Raw genomic sequence first — 24,308 nt, forward strand, 5'->3', positions numbered from 1 at the left:
CCTGTGAGGGTTGAGGGTGGCCAGAATGAGCAGAGGTAGAAGTTACAGGAAAGACAGCAGCCGATTCTGGGGCTGGACCTGGGATGGCCCACAGAGTCATCCCTGACTGAGGTTGGAGCTAAGCCTTTAAACCCCACACCCTCTGAGAAGTCAAGGTGCCTGGGATGCCCTGTCAGGTGCGGCAGCTCCCTTGAGTCAAGGGGGCATGTCCTGGGGAGAGACACAGCTGTGAGAGCTTCAGCAGGGAACATTCCGTGCAGATCGGGGCGCAGGCGTGGAGAGAGTGCCTCAGTCTTGAAAGAGGGGATCTGAGTGGTACTTGCAACACATAAAAACTGAACCCCCAGTTTTCAGGGGCCAAATCAGGCAGGGAGCCTGGGCTTTGGCAAAGTGGGGACTGAAAGGGATCAGGAGGAGACTGCAGAAGGTTCTGTACTGATAAGCTCTCTCCCTATCCCCACCTGAAATTATTGGGCAAGTACATGACCTGTGAAAATGCTGCATGTGTCTGCGTGTGTGTGTGTGGAGACTGTAAAGGGAGAGACTCCTGTATCTCGTCTGGAGCCAAGAAATCCAAGGAACTTAAAAAGTCAGAGAACCTGGAGATAAGGAGGCAAGGAAACTGTCGGGAGAACACTGGATCACAGTCTGGGCCAAGCCGAACCTAAATCTCCAGTGGGCAGGGGAGTCACAGGTGTGTCATGTTAAAAACACGCTCTTTTCCCAGCATGCAGCTGGGCTTGGAGGATTTCAGCACTTCCAGAGTGAAATAGAAACTCCTCTCTGCAGCACATGTGTCCCCAGCCCACGTCTGGGCTTCCTCACTGAGAACTGCCCCAGCCCTGATTCAGGAGATGCACAATGAAATGAGAGGATAAGCCTATGCCTGAGGCATCTTCACTTCAGGGGAGTGCACACAGACAGAGGCCAGCTGAGGACCTGGCAAGAGGCACTTGCAAGCCAAGGACAGATGCCCCGGGAGAAAGCAAACCGCCGGCACCTTGGTGGTGGACTTTCAGCCTCCAGAATGGTGAGAAATGCGTTTCTGTTGCCTAAACCAATGAGCCTGTGGTGTTTTGTTATGGCCGCCCCGGCTGACTGAGACAGGGAGATAGGAAGCCATGGGCTGAGAAGGTTGATGTGGGAGACAAAACCTACCCACATGTGTTCCCTGCTTCTCTGTCTTCTCTTTCCTGTCTCCCACGTCAGACCCTGGAGGGAATGGTCAGTGGCCAGAGGACACCTGGCAGAGATGGGTTCCCAAGGGTGCATGTAACTGTGGACACACAAATGTGTAACACTGGAGACCAGGGCCTCCAGGGCTCCTTTGCCAATCGGCTTTCAGGCCGGAGGTCACAGCTGCAGGCACTTGAGGAAATAAAGGGAAGAGAAGCAGCTACACACACACACGCCCCTCTTCACTTCCCGCCACTTGTGTGCTTGCGTGTTGGCCATTGCTGAGGTCACTGACCTGAATTCAGCTCTCAAGGGACATTTGTTTCACTGTAATTCTTTTGATCCCAGTTTGGAACTTGGCTAAAAAGTATGACCCAATTTAAGAAAGTATTCACCGCCCATATCTAAACTGAAAACTGAGAACAAGAAAGGTAAGAGAGGGGCCTTATCTGAAAAATGAGGCAGCTGTGGTTTAAAAAAAAAAAACCACAAGAAGGCTTTCTTCAAAGAAAATCTTACCAGGAAGCAGAAAGAAGGGAGGTACACGTGAGCTGAGCTGCTTGGATCAAAGGGGAGGGTTCCAGAATCCTGCCCAGCAAGACCAGGCTCTGAAATCACTTGACTATCATCTCTGAAATCCTCCTCTGGCCTCCGGTCTGCAATCTCTGAGGAGTCAGTAGTCCCAGCTCCCCAAACTGAGGGGGAGCCAGTGGAGCTGACACCCAGGGGAGGGTCCCCAGCTACTCCTCCTCAACTCAGCACCCATCCATTCACTCCCCACAGAAGGGAGGGAGGGCTGGGCAGGCTGAGAAGCCAGGTGGGGAGGTCTAGCTGGAGGAGGGGCCCCAAGTGCTGGAGCCTTGAGCCGGGATGAAGAAGCCCACTCACCTCCCCAGACAAAACTGCCCTGGGCCATGTACGTTCTGTCCTTCCCTCCTGACTTTTGCTGCAGAAAAACCCTTGCTCCCTTTGTCTAAGACCAGTCCCTGTCTGCACCAGCCCCTCCTGACTCTCCTGGGTACCTCTCCTTCTCTGCCCCCTCTCTCAGTCAATAGGTCCCCTCCTCATCAAAGTGAAGTGAAGTGAAAGTCATTCAGTCATCTCCGACTCTCTGTGACCCCATGGATTATACAGTCCATGGAATTCTCCAGGCCAGAATACTGGAGTGGGTACCCTTTCCCTTCTCCAGGGGATCTTCTCGACCCAGGAATCGAACTGGAGTCTCCTGCATTGCAGCAGATTCTTTACCAACTGAGCTATCAGGGTCAAAACAAAACTTTGTGTGAAAAACCCCTTGTCCCCCTCCTCTCCCTGTTCCCAGAGCTGTCAAGAGTGCCTACCATTGCCGTTTCCACCCCTTTCCGTGCATTCACTTTTTAAATATTCTATATTTACATGCCTTAGTTCCTTGCTCTTTTCTTGGTTTGCAGCATCAGTTCTGTTGTATCCTTTATCTTTGTGGGTGGGTCACCAGCCAAGAGCAAAGGTCTTGAACTTGCTATTCTGTTGCCAGGAGGGGTGAGGAGCGGGGAGAACAGGGCAGCCTCAGGCTTGCCCCCTTCCACTATGAGGCTCACATGGAGCTCTGTGTTGAAACCAATGCACCAAGCTCGCCACCAGCCTTCTTGTCGTTGGATCCATTTAGGGCTTATCTCTGTGTCCCTCTTTCCCACCAGAACCTCAGCTCTAGGGTGCTCAGCAGCTGCCCTTTAGACAGGCTCCTCACCCACCTTCTTCCCCTCGGTGAAGTATAGCTCCCTGCGACCAGAAGGTCCACTGTGCCCCCAGATAGAATCTCCATTCATCCTGCCACTGTCTTAGGTCAGACCACAATCACCCCATCCTGCACGCCTGCAACTGCTTCCTCTCTGGGCCCATTGCTCCAGCTCAGGCCTTCCTAACTGAGAATTCACATTGCTGGCAGTGCAAACTTACAGTGTTATTTTACAGAGTTGTGCTACTTTCTGCTGTACAGCACAGGGAATCAGTTAGACATACACATATGTTCACTCTTTTTTAGATTCTTTTCCCATATAGGTCCTTAGAGTATTGAGAAGGACCTCTATACAGTAGGTCCTTATTAGTTATCTATATATATAGTAGTGTGTATATGGAGAAGGCGATGGCACCCCACTCCAGTACTCTTGCCTGGAAAATCCCATGGGTGGAGGAGCCTGGTAGGCTGCAGTCCATGGGGTCACTAAGAGTCAGACACGACTGAGCGACTTCACTTTCACTTTTCACTTTCACGCATTGGAGAAGGCAATGGCACTCCACTCTAGTGTTCTTGCCTGGAGAATCCCAGGGACAGGGGAGCCTGGTGGGCTGCCGTCTGTGGGGTCGCACAGAGTCAGACATGACTGAGGCAACTTAGCAGCCGCAGCAGCAGTGTGTATATGTCAATCCCAATCTCCCAATTTTTCCCTCCCCCTCTTCTGCCCCCAGTAACTATAAAATTGTTTTCTACATCTGGAACTTTGTTTTGTAAACACATTCATTTGTACCATTTTGTTAGATTCCACACAAAGCTAACATCTAACATACAATATTTGTTTTTCTGTGTCTTACTTACTTAGTATGATAATCTTCAAGTCCAGCCATGTAGCTATTAATGGCACTATCTCCTTCTTTTTATGGCTGAGTAATATTCCACTGTGTGTACATACTATATCTTCTTTATCCGCTCCTCTGTTGACGGACATTTACGTTGCTTCCCTATCCTGTCTATTGTAAATAGTGCTGCAATGAACATTGGAGTGTATGGATCTTTTTGAATTATGGTTTTCTCCAGATACTATGTCCAGGAGTTGGATTACTGGATCATAGAATAGCTCTATTTTTAATTTTTCAAGGACCTCCATACTGTTCTCCATAGCGGCTGTATCAGTTTACATTCCCACCACTGGTATAGGAGAGTTCCCTCCTCTCCACACCCTCTCTAGCATTTATTGTTTGTATAGTTTTAATGATAGCCATTCTGACCAATATGAGGTGATACTTCACTGAGTTTTGATTTGCATTTCTCTAATTATTAGCTATGTTGAGCATCTTTTCATGTGCTTTTTGGCCATCTGTATGTCTACTCTAGAGAAATGCCTATTTAGATCTTCTGCCCATTTTTTGACTGGGTTGTTTGCTATTTCTGTTGTTGTCATTGAGCTGTATGAGCTGTTTGTCTATTTTGGAGATTAATTCCTTGTTGGTTGCTTCATTTACAAATATTTTCTCCCATTCTGTGGGTTGTTTTCTCATTTTGTTTATGGTTTCCTTTGCTGTGCAAAAGCTTTTAAGTTTAATTAGGTCTCATTTGTTCATATGACCCCTAGTAGAGGACTGGTCCTGCTGTAATCTAGGAAACAGTGTGGTAACTGATTCATACTAAAGTGTTAATGACTAGTCACATCCCAATATGCCTTCCTCTCAAGTTTTGTTTGTAGTTAGTAGAAGAATATCTCTTCACTAAAAGGAATTCTTTTTAAACTTTAAACTCATTATTAAGAATATTTAAAGTAGTTATTTTAGAATTAACTTCTTTAAGAATTTTAGAATTCTAAAAGCTTCTTTTAGAATTTTTCAAAAATTTAACTCTGATTTTTCTCATTATTATCTGTTCAATGACTATGTCTTCCTGTCAGATCATAAATAATCCTGAGAGAACATGGATCAAGTTTTTCTTCTTCTTCATTGTATCCCTACCATGTAGCACAGTGACTGGCTCAGAATAATGCCTTTATAAATATTTGTTAAATAATGTGTTATGAGTAAATGAACAAGTGAGTGAGTGAGAGGGAAAATCATTCCTAGTGTCATTTTCTCTAAATAACACTAGAATATCTCCCACAGTCAGTCATCAATATGCCCACGAGTAAGTCTGGTCCTAAAGAGAAGTTGAGGGGACAAGCAGTGTCTATGGCATGGTTCATGCAGCCCCCAGTGCCATCTGAATTGGCCCCTTGGGACTTTCCTACATATTCCAATGATGTCCCTGGTCTGAACATCTCTGGGAGAGCCTGCATAGCCATAGGGTGAAGGTGGAATATATTATAGCTTCATAGTGAAGTGAAGTCACTCAATCGTGTCCGACTCTTTTCGACCCCATGGACTGTAGCCTACCAGGCTCCTCTGCCCATGGGATGTTCCAGGCAAGAGTACTGAAGTGGGTTGCCATTTCCTTCTCCAGAAGATCTTCCCGACCCAGGGATCGAACCCAGGTCTCCCTCATTTTAGGCAGACGCTTTACCATCTGAGCCACCAGGGAAGTCCTGGTGACTATAGCTTCATAGTCACCTCTTATGTTTGACTCCAAGCACTATCCCCTGGCTAAATTACCCACTCTATCCACCAGACTTGCCCAAATGACGTTATGTAGTTCTTAAAACTAAATTAACCTCCTGAATGATACAGACTTGCTGTCATCAAAGTTACTCCAAAGACAGTTGTCATTGTTTAGTCACTAAGTCATGTCCACCTCTTTTGTGACCACCATGGACTGAAACCCATCAGGCTCCTCTGTCCATGGGATACCCTAGGCAGTAATACTTGAGTGAGTTGCCATGTCTTTCTCCAAGGGATCTTCCTGACCCAAGGATCAGACCTGGGTCTCCTGCGTTGCAGGAGTATTCTTTACCACTGAGCCATCAGGGAATTCCTCCAAAGACAGTGGTTGAGGCAGTTCTGAAGGGCGCGTCAGGGGGCATCTGAGCAGCAGCTGTGTTATTGGAATGAACGAACAGCTTGAGAGAGGAAAACTCTCCCCTAGGTACACAGTCTCCAAATGTGTGGTTGAGAAAATGTGACTTCCAGGTGACATCACGTAGGTGGCTAAACAGGTGGAGTCGGTGACTGTGTAACCCAAGAAAGTGCCTGTGTAATCCAAGCTAGGAGTGCTGGAGGCGCTGAGAAAGCCAAGGCAGAGAAAGTCTCTTCATAAAAAGGAAGAATTAGTTTATATGAGAGAACACTTTAAAGAAATGTAGCCAGTTCTGGGTCTTAAACATGCTTAAATCAAAGGGGTGAAACAGGGCAATCATTTGAAATGACAAAATATTTATAAAATATTAAAATGCGTTATATTTAATGTTTTAAAGTATACGATTCTGTATTTTGTTTTCATCTTTTTTATTGAAGTATAGTTGATTTATAATGTTAGCTTCAGGTTTACAGCACAATAATCCAGTTATACATTTTTTTCAGATTCCTTTCCCTTATAGGTTATTACAAAAACTTGAGTGTAGTTCCGTGTGCTATACCATAGGTCCTTGTTGGTTCTCCCCACTCCCTGCACTGGACCACCAGGGAATTCTCTTGGTTTTATTATTTAGGAAATATGGTCACCAAGGAGCTTCCCAGGTGGCACTAGTGGTAAAGAATCTGCCTGCAATGCAGAAGCCACAGGAGATGTGGGTTTGATCCCTGAGTCCGGAAGATCCCCTGGAGGAGGACATGGCAACCCACTGTAGTATTCTTGCCTGGAGAGTCCTATGGACAGAGGAGCCTGGCAGGCTACAGTCCACGGGGTTGCAAAGAGTCGGACATACTGAAGTGATTTAGCATGCATGCACGCGTGGTTACCATAGGTATACTTGGCCCAGAGAGTGGCTAGAAGACCCTGGAGAGAAAGCAGCAAGAGCTGAAAGGATGGCCCTTGAGTGTTGTGAAAGTCTGCTTCTTGGGAGAGACGGGATGCCGGAGCCAGAAAAGGGTGGGCGATTCCAGACATTCATAAGCTCAGAAGGCATTTGAAGAAGCCACTGGAGGCTTGACAGACATAATTCCAGGTTCTGATATATTATTATCTAAAATGTGATCCACACCCTGGATTTCAGGATCTTGGAGGAGCTTATGTCTTATATATATATTTGCATTTTATCAGAAAAACACTGGGCCTTGCATAAAGCAGATGGTTCATGAGTGTTTGTCAACAATGAGTTGTGAAAGGACTGTGAGAGAAAGATGTGGCAGGAGTATCTGGCAGGGAGCCCCAGAGTGAAGGCAGGGAGTCCAAAGGTCAGAGGCGGGTTGCCTTCACTGAGATGTCCCAGGTGATGGGCAGAAAGGCTGACGTCTTACCGAGAACTGTCTGCATGCTCTGGCTGTTCTCCAAATCCTGAGTCCAGGTGTCTTCATCTCTGTGACTCCATCCTTGAATAAACCTCCAGGTTCCTGTCCTGCCCTCAGGTTATCTGTTTTATAATCGTAATGCATATGTTACAATAAAGGACAGATGGCGGGGACCTAACAGAAGCAGAAAATATTAAGAAGAGGTTGCAAGAATACACAGAAGAACAGTACAAAAAAGATCTTCACGACCAAGATAATCACGATGGTGTGATCACTCACCACAGCCAGACATCCTGGAATGTGAAGTCAAGTGGGCCTTAGGAGGCATCACTACAAACAAAGCTAGTGGAGGTGATGGAATTCCAGTTGAGCTATTTCAAATCCTGAAAGATGATGCTGTGAAAGTGCTGCACTCAATATGCCAGCAAATTTGGAGAACTCAGCAGTGGCCACAGGACTGGAAAAGGTCAGTTTTCATTCCAATCCCAAAGAAAAGCAATGCCAAAGAATGCTCAAACTACCGCACAACTGCACTCATCTCACACGCTAGTAAAATAATGCTTAAAATTCTCCAAGCCAGGCTTCAGCAATACATGAACCGTGAACTTCCAGATGTTCAAGCTGGTTTTAGAAAAGGCAGAGGAACCAGAGATCAAATTGCCAACATCCGCTGGATCATGGAAAAAGCAAGAGAGTTCCAGAAAAACATCTATTTCTGCTTTATTGATTATGCCAAAGCCTTTGTGTGGATCACAATAAACTGTGGAAAATTCTTCAAGAGATGGGAATATCAGACCACCTGACCTGCCTCTTGAGAAACCTGTATGCAGGTCAGGAGGAGAAGGCAATGGCACCCCACTCCAGTACTCTTGCCTGGAAAATCCCATGGACGGAGGAGCCTGGTAGGCTACAGTCCATGGGGTCGAGAAGAGTCGGACATGACTGAGCAACTTCACTTTCATTTTTCACTTTCATGCATTGGACAAGGAAATGGCAACCCACTCCAGTGTTCTTGCCTGGAGAATCCCAGGGACAGGGGAGCCTGGTGGGCTGCCGTCTGTGGGGTCGCACAGAGTCGGACACGACTGAAGCGACTTAGCAGCAGCATGCAGGTCAGGAAGCAACAGTTAGAACTGGATGTGGAACAACAGACTGGTTCCAAATAGGAAAAGGAGTACGTCAAGGCTGTATATTGTCACCCTGCCTATTTAGCTTCTATTCAGAGTACATCATGAGAAACGCTGGGCTGGAAGAAGCACAAGCTGGAATCAAGATTGCTGGGAGAAATATCAATAACCTCAGATATGCAGATGACACCACCCTTATGGCAGAAAGTGAAGAGGAACTAAAGAGCCTCTTGATGAAAGTGAAAGAGAAGAGTGACAAAGTTGGCTTAAAACTCAACATTCAGAAAACTAATTTCATGGCATCCGGTCCCATGACTTCATGGCAAATAGATGGGGAAACAGTCACTGACTTTATTTTTCTGGGCTCCAGAATCACTGCAGATGGTGACTGCAGCCATGAAATTAAAAGATGCTTACTCCTTGGAAGGAAAGTTATGACCAACCTAGATAGCATATTAAAAAGCAGAGACATTACTTTGCCAACAAAGGTCAATCTAGTCAGGCTATGCTTTTTCCTGTGGTCATGTATGGATGTGAGAGTTGGACTGTGAAGAAAGCTGAGTGCCGAAGAATTGATGCTTTTGAACTGTGGTGTTGGAGAAGACTCTTGAGAGTCCCTTGGACTGCAAGGAGATCCAACCAGTCCATCCTAAAGGAGATCAGTCCTGGGTGTTCATTGGAAAGACTGATGTTGAAGCTGAAACTCCCAGTACTCTGGCCACCTGGTGTGAAGAGCTGACTCATTTGAAAAGACCTTGATGCTGGGAAAGATTGAGGGCAGGAAGAGAAAGGGATGACAGAGGATGAGATGGTTGGATGGCATCACTGACTCAATGGACATGGGTTTGGGTAAACTCTGGGAGTTGATGATGGACAAGGAGGCCTGGCGTGGTGCAGTTCATGGGGTCACAAAGAGTCGAACACGACTGAGCAATTGAACTGACCTGAATGCATACATGTTAATCTCAAACTCCTCATTTATCCCTCTCCACCCCTTCCCCTTTGGTAACCATATGTTTGTTTTCTATGTCTGTTGGTCTGTTTCTATTTTGTAAATAAGTTCATTTGTTTTTTTACTGTTTTTTCTTTTTTAGATTTTGCATATATGCAATATCATATGATACTTGTCTTTCTCTCTCTGGCTTACTTCACGTAGTGTGATAATCTCTAGATGTATCCATGCTGCTGCAAATGGCATTATTTCCTTCTTTTTAATGGCTGAGTAATATTCCATTATATATATCCCACCTCTTCTTTATCCATCTGTCTGTCAATGGACCTTAAGGTTGCTTCCATGTCTTGGCCATTGTAAACAGTGGTGCAAGGAACTCTGGGATGCATGTATCTTTTAGAATTATGGTTTTCTCCGGATGTATGCCCAGGAGTGGGGTTGCTGGATCATAGGGTAGCTCTATTTTTAGTTTTTTAAGGAACCTCCATACTGTTCTCCACAGTGGCTGCACCAGTTTACCTTCCCACCACCAGTATAGGAGAGTTCCCTTTTCTCCACACCCTCTCCAACATTTATTGTAAACCAAACTACTGCTTAAAAAAGCATAAGAAACTGCCATAACTAGCTATGTGACCTTAAGAGAATCATTTTAACCTCTCAGTGCTGCAGTTTCTGCATTTTTTGATAGGGAGCTGGACTCCAGATTCTCTAAGTCCCTTCTGGCCTGGGGTTCATTTTCCACAACACGCATGAGATTCTGGTGAGAGATGTCCCTTGTCCCAGGCACCAGGAAGACATGCAGCCTGCTTGGGGTGAGGAGTCACAAGCCACTCCTCTGGAAAGTCGAGTCCACCTGGCTGCCACCAGGAGAAGGCAGAGAACAGGGGCCCACAGACCTCTCCCCCGCCTCAAGTCAAAAGGAGCAAATTATTTTTACCTGTGGACTGATGCCCTAGGAGGCACTGCTCTCTGCTTGTCTCCTCTTCTTCCTCACCCTCTCAAAGGGCATGGGACTCTCCAAGAATAAGGGCTTGGCTACCTGCTTGAGAAATAGAGAGCAGTACAGCTGGAAGGACCAGGAAAGCCAGGCCTTGCATTCTCCACTAGTCAGCCAGAAAGCTGCCCAAGGGTGCCCTTTGTACCCCATGTCTTTTCTCACCAGCTATGACCACAACCAACAGAGAGAGAGAGAAAGGGGGCAGGGTAGGGGAGGAGGGAGGGAAAGAAGGAAAGTCAGCTCACAAGTGCTCTCCCACTGTGAGCATGGGTACCCCAAAGTAGGGGGCTGGGGTCCAGACCTTGGGCTGGGCAGGAACACCTGGTTCCTAGTCTTGGCTAAGTCTCCCAGCGTTTCTGAAAGTACCAACCCCTAGTGAAAACTGACGGCACTTGCAGTGTGTTTGTTTATTGACATGTACTACTTTCTAAACTATAACATTAATAATATGGGTAGAACAGCCACTAAAATGACACAGTTGAAAATACCTATGAGTAGGAGTTCAAATATTTTCTATGCATCCTGGCCTAAACCTTGGCTGGTCACTTGGGGGTACACAGACACCCTGGACATACTCAGTGATGTGCCAAAGGCACCGGAAACCACCATAGACGTGACACACATTCAGAGAGCATCTGCACCACTCAGATGCAAGTGGCTGAAAATATAGGCGAGAACCCAACTGTGTTACAGAGTAGAATGTACAATCCATGTGAATTTTTATTATCAGAGGAGGCTTGGCAGAAAGTTATACTTCTGTGGGAGACCCTGGGATCTGGGTCAGATCACCAAGGTTATGGTATCTTCGGAGGTGGGGGGTACTTGGTGAAAAAATTTCCAAAGCAGTGTTCTAAGTGGAGGCAATTAGGCCCAAGGATGAGATGATACTGGGGATTAAGGTGTCAACATAAAAATTGGGGATAAGAAACAATTCAACCCATAATGTAACTATTTACTTAACTTGGTTCAGATGAACCAATAAGAGAAAAAAGAACCCACCAGCTCACCAGTGAAATGTCGTAAAGGCTTCCCTGGGACCTGATATGAATAACAAAAAGACTGGCCCAACTTGGCCCCTTTTGGGCAAGACACAAGGGCAGCCAGCTTCTACCTCAGGCCTTCACTATGGCAGGATGCTGCTACAGACTGAATGTCTGTGTCCCTTAGATTCACATGTTGAAATCCTAACTCCCAATGTGATGATATTCAGAGGTGATTGTGATGCTATTAAGATGGTATTGGAAGGTGACTAGGTCATGAGGGTAGATCCCTTGTGATGAGATTAGTGTCCTTAAGAGAGAACTTCTCTGCTCTCCAGCATGTGAGCACATGAGTAGAGGGTTGTCTGCAAACCAGGAAAAGAAACAGAAACAGAAATTGCCAGCACATTGATCTCAGACTTCCTAGCTTCCAGAACTGTGAGAAATGTTTGTTATTTAAGCCACCCAGTCTGTGTTACATTTGTCATTTGTTACAGCAGACCCAGCTAAGGCAGACAGTGAGGATTCTAGGGGTGTGATGACCCGTCCAAACACGTGCAAAGGTAGAACCTCATGGATCACCCAGTCCTGGCCCACTGCCCAGAGAGTGGAGCCGTCTGCCGGCAGCAGCTGTGTGAGGCTGCAGGGCTGATCTTCCAGGGGGCAGAACGAGTGGTTCCTCTTCTTCCCCAAAAATGGGCCCCCAAATTCTTGCTGCCCCACACTGTCCCCTCCCTTAAGATGTGGTGCTGCTGGGACTCTGGACGGTCCCGTTTTGAGGTCTCGGTCCCTCTGGTGGCCTGAGTCTCCGAGGGTTGAGGGTCCCTGGCAGGAAGCTCTTGCTGAGCCTGCAGTGGAGGCTTCCCGGGTGCTGACACCAGGCTGCATTTGTAATGCTAGTAGCAGCTCCACACACTCTAATCTGGTTTATGCAGACCCTGTCATTTCACAGCCCACAAGGAAGGCTACGAGGAGGGATTTGCTTTGATCTATTATCAAAGAAGATTTTTGCATCTACGTGGGAATGGCTAATGCTAAAAATATTGCTGTTTGGGAGAAACAGGAGCCCCTCTATGCCCTAAATTCATATATTTCAAATGGTAGTGTGGCACCTTGGAACACTCAGCATTAAACAAATGTGAAACTGTTTCATTCTGCACATGAAGAGACCAAATGAAGGGAGACTTGTGCAAGTTCCCTCCCTTGCCTTGTGCAGAGCTCCCTAAGCAGTCTGGCCAGAGCTGCCAGAAAGTGGGGGACTGCTGTCCCTCTCAAGGCTCTGAACACAAGGGCCAGGGCTCAGAAACTGGTTCAGAAAAACGTTTCTTGCACATTCTGCTCCAGCACACAGGGATGGGATTTGAGCCGGGAGTTGGGGTCTGAATCGAAGCACTGCCTCCCACCAGCTGCATGGGATTAGCTTGGGTGATTTGGTAACCTTGGAGTCTGGGCTTCCTCATTTGCAAGATGGGGATCATGGTATTTGACCTTCCGTCTCGTGGGACTTTTATGAGAATCAAGTGGAATAGTGCAGGTGAAGTTACCTGTAAACCATAAAGCATCATATACCTTGCAAAGGACATATTTGGGGTTTTGTCACCCAGCATCTTTTTCTTTAATATTTACTTATTTGGCTGCACCAGGTCTTAGTTGTGGCATGTGGGATCCAGTTCCTTGACCAGGGATCAAACCCGGGCCCCCTGCATGGGGAGCACAGAGCATGGAGTCTTAGCCAGTGGGCCAACAGGGAAGTCCCATTCAGCATCTTTTAACTCTCCTTGTAGTAATCATATAATGGTTATTCTATAACTGAATTTACTCTGGACACCCAGCCTCATCCCACTCTTAGTCCCCAGGCTTCAGATTGACTTGACCCTTCCCCCAGTCCCAGAAACTGGGGGTGCAACTCAAGGCCTGGCTGAGGAAAGCTTTGCACACTCCTTCTGTTGAGCACTGGCCCTCAGAGTCATTTCCAAGGCCCCCCAGTGTGTTTCCCTGTGTTGCAAAGGCTATACAGCTAGAAACTACCTTTTCAAGATTCTTCTATAGGCAGTGACCTGAATGCAAAGTATAATGCAAAATTTTCACTGAAACTAGATTTGCAAGGCAGAAGTACAGAAGAGATGGTGACTTCCAAGTTTTTTGCAGGCATACATGCTCACAGAGACAGTTTCTTCTGCAGCAATGGTCCAACATATGATCAGTCGTGTCTTGGGTTTGAGAAGCAGGTTGTTGGCAATGGCAGTGGTGCCATCAGCCTCCTGGCCTTCAAATCCCTGATTCACAGATATGACAGTCTTGAGTCTATGTCATGAACTCAGTGACAGTTGAGTGGTCTTGAACTCAACTATTTACGTAGTGGCTTCCTTATCCCCCGATCTTGCTCCAGAAGGTTAGTTCTGCTGTATTCTGTGAGTCACTTCTAAAGATTCAATGCAGAACATTCCTTCAGATGATCCAACAATCTTGTAAGAACCTGTTACTGAAGTTAAGTCCCTCTCTGCTCTAAGTTTCTAGAGTGACTTCTGTGTTCTATCAAGGCATACCTGTACCTGGTATAGAGGAGATGGGCGCATGGGAGCCCATTTAGACCAAGGAGAGGATCAGATCACAGAATTTCATCCAAACAGCTGAGAAACACAGGCTAACTTTCTGACGGACTTGGAGGTTTCAAGGCAAGAGCAGCTGGCTGCAATCTGGCCTCCGTGAGAAGTCTGAGAAGAGAAACAACACGAGAGGGTCAAGCCAAGAGATGAGAGCATCCTCATCCTGACACCATTTGAGTAGCCAAATCAAGCAATGTCTTGCGCCAAACCTATCCTTGGACTTTTGAGTTACATGAGCCAATAAATTTCTCCTTCTATGTAGGACAGTTGGATTTGGACTAGTCCATCGTTTGTCCAAAATATAACTCAGCAGGCATAATGATGATCCCTGGAGAGGAACCACAGAAGAGCAGGGGTCAGAAGGATATAGATCACATGTTCTCAAGGAGGAGTCAGCATCAGAATCACCTGAGAGCATTTCAGATCACATGGGGGAATTTCTTTTAGAGGAGATGGGTCTCACATACACCATGGAAGAACATGGCTGCTATGGATTTCCCCCCACAAGGAAGAGGAAACAAAGCAGAGGACGTTCCCTGAACACACTTGAATGTTTGAATCCCAGTTTCAGGTACAAACATTAGTTTTTACTTAATTTTTCTTTTTTTCTTTTAGGGTTAAAAAAAAAAAAAAAAAACCTTTAGCATTGAATCAGTCAGTTCTGTAACCACCAGATGAGAATCCTATTAAGTGAAATATTTCAGCCCAGCTTGTGTGAGCTGAAGCAGTTGGGCCATTTTTAAAAATTGTAATAAATAAGTGAATATATAATCAATCCCTTGAGTGCCGGCTCTCTGTTCTGTGTGCTCCCAGAGCTGTGCTTTTTCATCTTGATTCTATGCCCCTGAAAAGAAAAGCAGTGCAGGGAGAAATGTTGACAGACTGTTCTCTGTGACGTCAGCCAACAGAAAAAGCTGAACGATTGATGCTCATTCCAGAAACTGTTTCTACTGTGGGTTTTTTGTGGGTGCAGATTTAAATAACCCTTCCTTTTCTGGAGTAAGCATTAACTATTTGATACCAAAAGCCACCCAAGGAGAGAAGGCAAATGTTTTGATGCCTGCAATGTGGATAAGACAAAACAGAGACGGAAATACAGCTATGGAGTGAACAGCCTCACGACTAAATACTGATCAAGGATTTCTGAGGTGCCTGGTCAGGGCTCAGGTCGCCACAGACAGACCAGACCCACTGGGTCAAGAAATTTGCCATCTCCAGAGAAATGAGCTTGGTTAAAGAGCATGATTATTTGATAGAGAATTTTATCTTTGGAATCAAACAAAAATTACTCAAAGGCAAAGCCGGATGATTAAACCAGCTGACTCTAAAGTATGACTCATGGGATGGTTCTGAAGTCAGTTCCCAAAGATAATTTCTGCAAATATCTTGAGTGTCTTGGAACGTGTGTGCAAGCTTTATGGTCCCACTTTATTTTTTTATGGAGGTATAGTTGATGTACAGTCTAATATAAGTTTCAGGTAATAGTGCTTCACGATTTTTAAAGGTTATAATCTATAGTTATTATAAAATATTGGTTTTATTCCTTGTGCTGTACAGTATATCCCTGTAGCTTATTTATTTTATACATAGTAGTTTGTACCTCTTAAGCCCCTCCCTTGTCTTCCCCCTTCCCTCTCCCCACTGGTAATCACTACTTTGTTCTCTAGATCTGTGAGCCTGTTTCTTTTTTTTATATTCCACATATAAGTCATATCATATGGTATTTATCTTTGAGTTATTTTATTAAGTATGCTATGCTAAGTCGCTTCAGTCGTGTCTGACTCTGTGCAACCCCATAGACGGCAGCCCACCAGGCTCCCCCGTCCCTGGGATTCTCCAGGCAAGAACACTGGAGTGGGTTGCCATTTCCCTCTCCAATGCTTGAAAGTGAAAAGTGAAAGTGAAGTCGTTCAGTCATGTCCGACTCTTAGCGACCCCATGGACTGCAGCCTACCAGGCTCCTCCATCCATGGGATTTTCCAGGCAAGAGTACAGGAGTGGGGTGCCATACCCTCCAAATCCATCCATGTTGTTGTCTGAGCTGCCACTTGAAAGAGGCAAATTCATTCCATGTAGAAATTCCATTTTGTTTTTTTGTTTTTAGGAACTTATATAGGCAAAAAAAAAGATCATGTAATTAAATGCTTGGTTAATGGAAATTTTCTCTAAACTGAATTTCCCCATACCTTCCCTGGATGTGGGCATTTATTAGGCCACTTAAATGTTAACATTAAATTATACTGGCCCATTGCCTCTTCCCAGGCATCCCCTTTAAGGCTCCCTCTGGGTATTTCTGGAGTCTTGTCAGTGTGAAAGAACAGTCTCATCCCTCAGGACCTTCTGCCTGGCCCCTCATTGCTAACTGCGGCCCACGAAGCTACTCATGACCCTTTCGGCCTGATCTTTCGGGGCACCACCTTCCCTTTGAGCCCCTATATTCCCTGCAGACGTGGGCCACCCCATGTTGTATTTCCTCCTCTGGACCTGGTTCTCCAAAGTCCCTCCTGCAAGCAGCTCACTGACCCTCTACAGCTTCTTTCTAATCCCATCCCCTCATCTACAGGGCAGAGGGACAGATGCCACAACACCCAACTCCATCCTACCTCCCCACCAGGCTCTGAATCAAGGTCCATCACCTCTGCTTTTTATGCCAGCGGATCCCTGAGCCGCCTGATAGCTCGTGACTCCACCTGACGATGACTCCCCATCGGGTTCAACAGCAGCTAAAATAAAGATCAGGCAAAGGCCTTGAGAAGGCAGATTCCATCTGTCACCTCTCTTGATTCTGACAGCTGATTTCAGGCCAAAGCTTACATTTAATTAACAGAATGGGATATGGGCAGGAGCCCACTGCTTTCCATGAAAAGGGTCAGAACCATGTCTGCAAGTCACCATTTGATCAAGACACACCTCACAGAGTCCAGGGTCCAGGGATGGTCAACAACCTGTCGAGGCCAGTGGACATGATGGTGCCACAGATACTATATAATAAATTATTATACCAGGTTTCCTTTAAGGAATTCTGTTGTGGGGGGTGCTCACAGTCTGCTCTATAAAGGCTGTACTGTTTTGATTCTTTTACAGGAAAAAAAAGGCTCTACCTCATATGGTTATGAGGAAAATTAAATGGAGTTTCAGATATGGGGGTTAAGCCCTCACATCTTCTCCTCCCCACCCTGCCTCCTTCTCCTAGCAACTTCATAGAGCTGTACAGTTTATTTGAATATTTGAAGAAAATGATGTATTTATATTAAAACAAGCATGAATATATTATGAAATCAGATACAAAAATTCACATGAATTTTTAAGATAGAATGAGGGACTTAAAAGAAATTTCATCTCTGCTGCTCTGGGGCATGCGTTACTCTTGTTAGTGATTTTTTTGCAAAAAAGTTGTGAAAGTTCTGGCTTGGGCCCCAGGGAGGCACCCGCAGCTCTCTTGCTGACAACCCACAGAGTTGGCCTGTGTGTTAAAGGAACCTCTCTGAAGGTGGTGCAGTGAGGCGAAGGAAAGGGAGGCTGGGTTCTGAGCTCAGCCCTGTGCAGGAGTTGTACACGGTGCCTCTTGGATCCAGAGCCTCCCATGCCAGGAATCCACAGTGTTTCTTTGCAGGTCTCCAACGAGCCCACATCACCCAAGGACAGTGAGCCTCAGGGAGGGGAAGAACTCTCAGCTGCATGCCTGCTGAATCTCGCTACTCCTGCACCTCCTGATGAAGGGTCCCCATCCTTGTCACCTTCCGGCCTTCCTCAGCTCCAATATGAGGATCCCTGAGGCTGGCTGTCCTGGAGGAGGCCAGGCTGTGTCCAGGAACTGGCCCTGGGCTCTCTTGGCCCTCCCCTATCTTCACTCCCCCTACACCCCATCAGTGATCCATCCCAGACAGGACAATCTCAACCATTCCACATCTGATTCCAGGAGAAGGCGACCTCATGGTTTTTCCAGAGGGGACATAGGGCAGTGAGTTTCTAGTGGTCATGATGGATTCTGAAGTGTGAAGATGAGGCTCCCGGGAGCCCCAGAGCCTTGTGTGGCAGGGGAAGGCTGTGACCCCAGATCACCTTCCCTTTCAGGAAGCTGAGCCCCTCCAGATGCCTCAGAGAGAGAAACCAGCACTTTCCCACATGGCTCTTCAGTGGCTGCCACCCTGGACATCGGAGCTGTGGCTTCTTCTGCTGGATGCGTGCCCACAGCCCTGGAGAGAGCACGGTCTTGAGGACTTGAAAGGCTTCCACTTATCACCGAGGAAGCAGGAGGAGAACAAGGACCCCTCTGCCTATGCGTGCCGCGGGTGAACAGGAAATGGCTCCAGCCTTTCCTCCTCTCTGCCTTTGCTTTCTGTTTCAAGTCTGCTGCCTGTGCCTTTGAGTCACGCCAAACACGTTAGAACAAACAGTAAGAAACAAGTCTGCTTATGAGGGGAATTTCCTGAATTCTAATAAGTCATTTTCTCTCCTAAAGGCAACAGCCTTGCTTCCAGGTTCTGAATTGGACTCTTGACTCATCTTCCTCTGTGTGTTTCCATGCTCCGTCCAGGAACGTGGTAGACGTGAAGCTCCAGGAATGCTTAAGAGACCAAGTAGGGTCACCAGGGTCATTGGGGCCACACTTTAAGAGGCCTCAGCCATGGCTACACCTGACGGGCAGCCAACCAATATTCACTGACTAATTGTTGACTGTAGGCCAGACTCTGTGATAACTGCTTGGGATGGAGTGTGGAACAACATGGGCAAAATCTCTACCCTCCCTAGCTTAAATTTAAAAGGCAAGAAAGATAGGAAGCAAAAGTGCTTATTATGAAGGAGAAGAAAGTGATATCGCCGGCACAGGTAAAGGGGACAGAGCTCGGCTGGGGGTGAGGGAGAGTAAGAAAGCTTCTCCCCAAGAAAGCGGCAGCTAAGCCCTCAAAGAGTCAGCTTTGAACAAATGAAGGGAGGGGCGGAGAGCAGACAGCTCCAAACTGAGGAATCAGCTTACATGGAAAGCCCTGAGGTGAGAAAGGGGGTGTGTTTAAGGAATTCAAGCTGTCCAGAATTCTAGAGCAGAGGGAACAGGGAGGTGTGCAGGGAGGTCGGCAAAGGCAGCAAGAACGTAGTTGGCAGTGGGAAGCAATCCACAGGTTCTGGGTAAGAAAACGCACTGGCATATTTGCATTTTGTTGCTTGAGATCTTAGTCCCCTGACCAGTGATTGAACCTGCACCCGCAGCAGTGAAAGCACTAACCACTGGACCACCAAGGAATTGCCAGATTTGCATTTTCAAAGGATCTCTCTGGCTGTTTGGGAAGAATGGAGTTGGAAACAGTGGAAATTGATTCAAAGAGACTATTGGGCTATTGAAATCATCTGGATGATAGAGCGTGATGATTTGCAAAGGGCCAGAGGCAGAGAAGCTAGAATGGGGAGAATGATTCAACAAAAGACTGAGGAGTGACTGGGTAAAAAGTTGGGTCTTGGCTGCATGCCAAGGGAGGCATGGGCAAGGGGAGAATCCAGGATGACCTGTACTCTGCCGTTTTCCACAGTTAAGTACTCATTGCTTCCTGAAATGTTCCACACCAGCTCCCATAAAAGCAGAGATGCTCCATTCAAGGGTGCCATCTTGAATTTTAAGTCCACTTAAGAAGGATGAGAAGTGTGGGACACATATGGACGGGGAAGAAGACCAACAATTTCATCTCTAATGTGTGGAGAAAGCCAGAGCCTCCCAAAGGCTGCAGACCCGCCCTGGCCACCTGTTTCTGAGAATGGCCTTTCTGAGCATCCCTTTATTATAAAAATTGTTGTTGTTTAGTCGCTAATTTATGTCCAACTCTTTACGACCCCCATGGACTGTAGCCTGCCAGGCATCTCTGTCCATGGAATTCTCCAGGCAAGAACACTGGAGTGGGTCACCATTTCCTTCTCCAGATGATCTTCCTGACCCAGGGACTGAACCTGTGTCTCCTGCATTGCAAGCAGATGCTTTACCATACGAGCCACCAGGGAAGCCAATTATAAAAATGGATCAGCATAATTTCTGCAGTGAATATTCTGCCAAGGAATAGAGGCCGTTGTATGCCGAAGACAATTCACAGCAACAAGGTCTGGGCATGACATTCCTGCTGATGGCAAGAATCTTGTGTCTGGAGCTTCCGGTTAGTGGCATCAAAGCAGGATGGTCTGACATCAGAATTCTCTCTCTGGGCTCAAAACAGTGCAGGTTGTTCCAATGCCATTTCCTTCTGCTACACCTCTCCACCCGCTGCCCTTTTCTTTTTTCTTACACTGTCTGCTTTCCGCACCACAAACAGTGGTGGTCTCTGGGGGTTGGAGCTCCCTCCCTCTAGCGGAGACCTCATTTCGTGACAGTCAGGGCGAGTGTTCACTGAGCACTATATCTGTTAGGTTACTCTTGGTTATATACATGCTTGGCTGAAAAAGGTCAAATTTGCTCAAACAACAAGGAAAGCTATTATATCACATGATTGGGAGCCCAAACAGAGATGGACTTCAAGTTTGATCCAGAAGCTCAGCGCTTGTATCATGGACTCAGGTCCATGTCTCTGCTCTGCTGTTGAACGTCTTGGCTTCATCCAGGGCTGACTTTCCTCTAGGATGCAGCATGGCTCCTAACGGCATTTAGGCTGCCTCTTAGCTTCTGTCAGGAGAGAAGTGCTGCTTCCAGCAGCTCCGCAGGAGAAGAGGGAGGAACCTTCTCAGAAATCCCAGCAAACCTCTCCAGAGATTTGAGACAAATAGGGCTGGAGGTAGGAATGCAGTCACTTTGCCTTGTTCACAGGTGCTGTGTGTGTAAAAGGGGACACCTGGATGGAATTGGTTGTTCTTTTCTAATTATATAATTTTATTTATTTAGGCTGTACTGGGTCTTCAATGCTGCACATGGGCTTTCTCTAGTTGCCGCGAGCAAGGGCTCCTCTTCGTTGCGATGCGTGGGCTTCTTATTGCAATGACTTCTCTTGTGGAGCATGGGCTTTAAGCGTGCAGGCTTCAGTAGCTGTGGCACACGGGCTTAGTTGTTCCATGGCATGTGGATCTTCCTGAACCAGGGATTGAGCCTGTGTCACCTGCATTGAAGGACAGATTCTTAACCACTGGGAAGTCCTGGAATTCTTATCCAGAAAAGTCCTGAACTGGTGATTTAGGAAAGAGCCAGAGAGCAAGAGAGGTTGGTAAGCAACTGCCAGGGTCCACCACAAGCTCTGACTGGAATGAGCAGTACAGGGGCTGCAGGGAAAGAGTTGTGAGTTTTAAAAATTCATTCATTATGGAAATTTTCAAACATAAAAAGTAGACAGAGCAGTGTAGCAAATTTCCATGTGTGCATTGCCAAGCCTTAACAAGGATCAACTCAAGGTCCTTTCATCTATTTTCATTCCTGTTTTCCTGCTCCAATTCATTATGAAGCAAATCCTGAACATCATATAACTTCATCCAAAATTGTTTTAGTTTGCATCTTTAAAAGACAAAAGTACTTTTTAAAACCAAACCACATCATCATGATCTCACTTAAATATTAGTAAGTCCTTAGAATCATCAAATTATCAAGTGTTCAAATTTCCAATTGTCTCATATATGACCAACATTTTTTTCCATTTGTTCAAAGGTAAGTTCTTAGAGATCAGCATCATCCCACCTTTTATCTAAGAAGATCAAGACACTGAGATCTGAAGAAATTCAACTGATCCCAGAGCCCTAAGACTTTATTGATTGATTGGTAATTCTATGCCACCTCTTTTCATGATGTGTTTGAAGCAGGTGATTACATAGTAGAAGACCCACAATTCATTCATCCACTTAGCAAATAATTGTTGACATCAGCTATGTGCAAGGTACTTAATGAGACCCCTGCAGTTATAGACTTGAGTCTATAATCAGAGAAACTGAGCACTGATTCTAGGGCTTTTGCCTATGATGTCAGACTGGTCTCCCCCTCCACCTGCCATGGTGCCTAAAGACCCCAGGAGAGGCAGCTTTTGGATTAGAGTTGTCTTGGGGACCCTTATGAACATGGCTTGTTTAGTTCTAAGTCGTGTCTAACTCTTTTGCAATCCCATGGACTGCAGCCCTCTAGGTTTCTCTGTTCATGGGATTTCCCAGGCAAGAATACTGGAGTGGGTTGCCATTTCCTTTTCCAGGGACCTTCCTGACCCAGGGATCGAACCCATGTCTCCTGCATTGGCAGGTGGATTCTTTACCACAGAGCCACTGGGAAGCCCCTCTTATGAATATACATGCATATTATTCTAGAAGACAGTTGTTCTTTTGGGCTGCCCACATTGAACATTTCTTATTTAGGAGGAATTCTAAAATGAGAGGAATCCTAAAATAGTGAAACAGGCTCCATGTTCTACTATAGAAACAAAATTTATGGATAATCTTTTTTCCCAAATCCTGACAGCTGGAGAGAGACCTGGAACCTGGTGCTCCAACCAAATGCTGTAGCTGGGACCATCCATCTTGGAGAAATGGTCCAGGCCAACTGGAAAGTATCCACAGGTGCCATGGCCACATCGAGTCCAAGGAAACAGTGCCAAGCACCCAGAGTCACAGGGGCAGCAACCAAGAAGATGGTTCCCGAGGTTCACCTTTGCCTGGCCTCGTTTCCCACTGCACCCTGGTTTGTGCCTTCTGCTTACTCGGGATGCTGCCTTGCCTTTCAGTAAGTGACTTTTCTGCTTAAGTGCCTAGAGTCACTTCCAGATCTGGACAACTGAAATCTCTGACTCAGTCAGCTGAGAATAATCATCTATTAACACCTTAGCTCTTTTATGATGTTCTGTCTTGCCAGCTATTAAGAAGCAAAAGGAACTCCAGGATAGGGACACTTTGATGGACCCTGCAGTGGACGTGAGCGGTCCAGAACTCACTTCTGTCTAGAAGTCAAGAGTATTAGTGTAAGATGCTGGGTGACTAGAGGTTGTAGAGAAACTGTCACCTCTTTTCCAAATCTGCTGAGGGATGACCCTGAAAAATAGGTCAGTGTTTCACAGTGATCTGTGCTGATTACAGCACTGCGTCTGGAAGGAGGTGATACATTTTTCCCTAGAACCCCAGATGGAGAAATGGGCTCCACCTCCCCCGCCGCTGTTTCATTCTGGGCTGGAATTCTGGTTGAAGCTCTCAGAGCAGAGATTAACAGGGTGCTGTTGTGGAGTCAAGCTGCTGTGAGTTCCTGTCTGTAGGAACTGGGCGGCCTGGGCTGTGTGTGCTCCCCCATGTGGAAGAGCTCTGCTCCTCCAGGCAGTTCTGCCAGCACCACAGCTGAGGCGTCTGTCAGCCTGGTCTTAGGTCCACAGCTCAGGAAGACCAGTCTCAAAATGCCACAGCCCTGGGCTTCTCCCATGGGCTCTTTCACCTTTTAAACCAAGATGAAGCAAGAGTGTCTGCTTCCTCTGCTTCTTCTGAAGGGCAGTCAGAACACCCACTGCCCTTCTAGCCTCACACAGGAAGTTGCTTAATGAACTCAAAAATAATTAATCACAGAGAGGAGATTTCCTACATTGAGTCTGTGGTTTCCTGCCCTTCAGAACGGGCTTCCTGCCCTCCTTTCCAGCGCCTCTCACTGCCTGTGTATCATCCTGGGCTCAGATACCTGCTTTCCCTCTCCACCAACTCAATCCTTATTTTTGCCCTACTTCATCTTCCTTTTACTTTCCACTGCAAAACTTATTTTGTCCCATACCCATGTGCCCATTAATGTTTGCTTTCTGGAAATAGTTCCACTTCAAGAGAGTTTTATGGCATCCTTGGCTCTCTCTCCTGCTGAACTAGACTGAGCATACATGTATCTTTGGCCTTCACCTCACTTCTTCTAAATCTGATACTGTTAAGGGTTGAATTGTCTCTCCCTGAGGAATATGTTGAAGTCCTAATCCACGGTACCTCAAAATGGAAGATATTTGGAAATAAGGTCATTGCAGAACTAATTAGTTAAGATGAGGTTGTAATGAAGAAGGACGAGCCCCTACTTATAAGGACCCAATCCAATTTGACTAGTGTCCTTATAAGATGACAACCATGTGAAATCACAGGGAGAATGCCGTGTGACAACAAAGGCAGATGCTGGAGTCATACAGGTGTAAGCCAAGTAATAGCAAGATTGCCAGCAATCACCTGAAGTTAGGCAGAGGCAAGTGTGGGTGGTTCTCCTACAGCATGTCTGCTGACTACGTGATTTTGAACTTTCAGCCCCCAGAACTGTTGGACAATAAACATTTGTTGTTCTAAGGCATCCAGTTTGTGGCATTGTTGTGGTCGCCGTAGGAAATGAACACAAATGCCATCAGGAAGATCCCAGGGACTTGCTTCTAGAGCCTCTTCTGCCACCAACCCTGAACTTCACCAGGCTTCCAGTACTTACCTGAAACTTCCTTTGGGCAAATAAAGCTGATGTTTCCATAAGTGGCA

General features: G+C 46.3%; 1 long non-coding RNA gene across 3 annotated transcripts; it reads left to right on the forward strand.

The window, feature by feature from the left end:
• Positions 1-892: 892 nt before the first annotated feature.
• LOC147378316 (uncharacterized) lies at positions 893-24,308 on the forward strand. Of its 3 annotated transcripts, none has more exons than XR_015146012.1 (4): positions 893-1,030; positions 21,505-21,615; positions 22,300-22,560; positions 24,090-24,308. It is a non-coding gene; the product is annotated as an uncharacterized LOC147378316 (long non-coding RNA). The 3 variants fall into 3 exon arrangements; XR_015146015.1 differs by lacking the exon at positions 893-1,030 and adding an exon at positions 19,900-20,035; XR_015146014.1 differs by lacking the exons at positions 893-1,030; positions 24,090-24,308 and adding an exon at positions 13,803-14,469 and having other exon boundaries at positions 22,300-22,661.

Source organism: Bos grunniens, chromosome 2 (genome assembly GCF_055505025.1).
Source record: "Bos grunniens cultivar Pamir isolate PY7600 chromosome 2, Bosgru_T2T1.0, whole genome shotgun sequence".
NCBI lineage: Eukaryota > Metazoa > Chordata > Mammalia > Artiodactyla > Bovidae > Bos > Bos grunniens.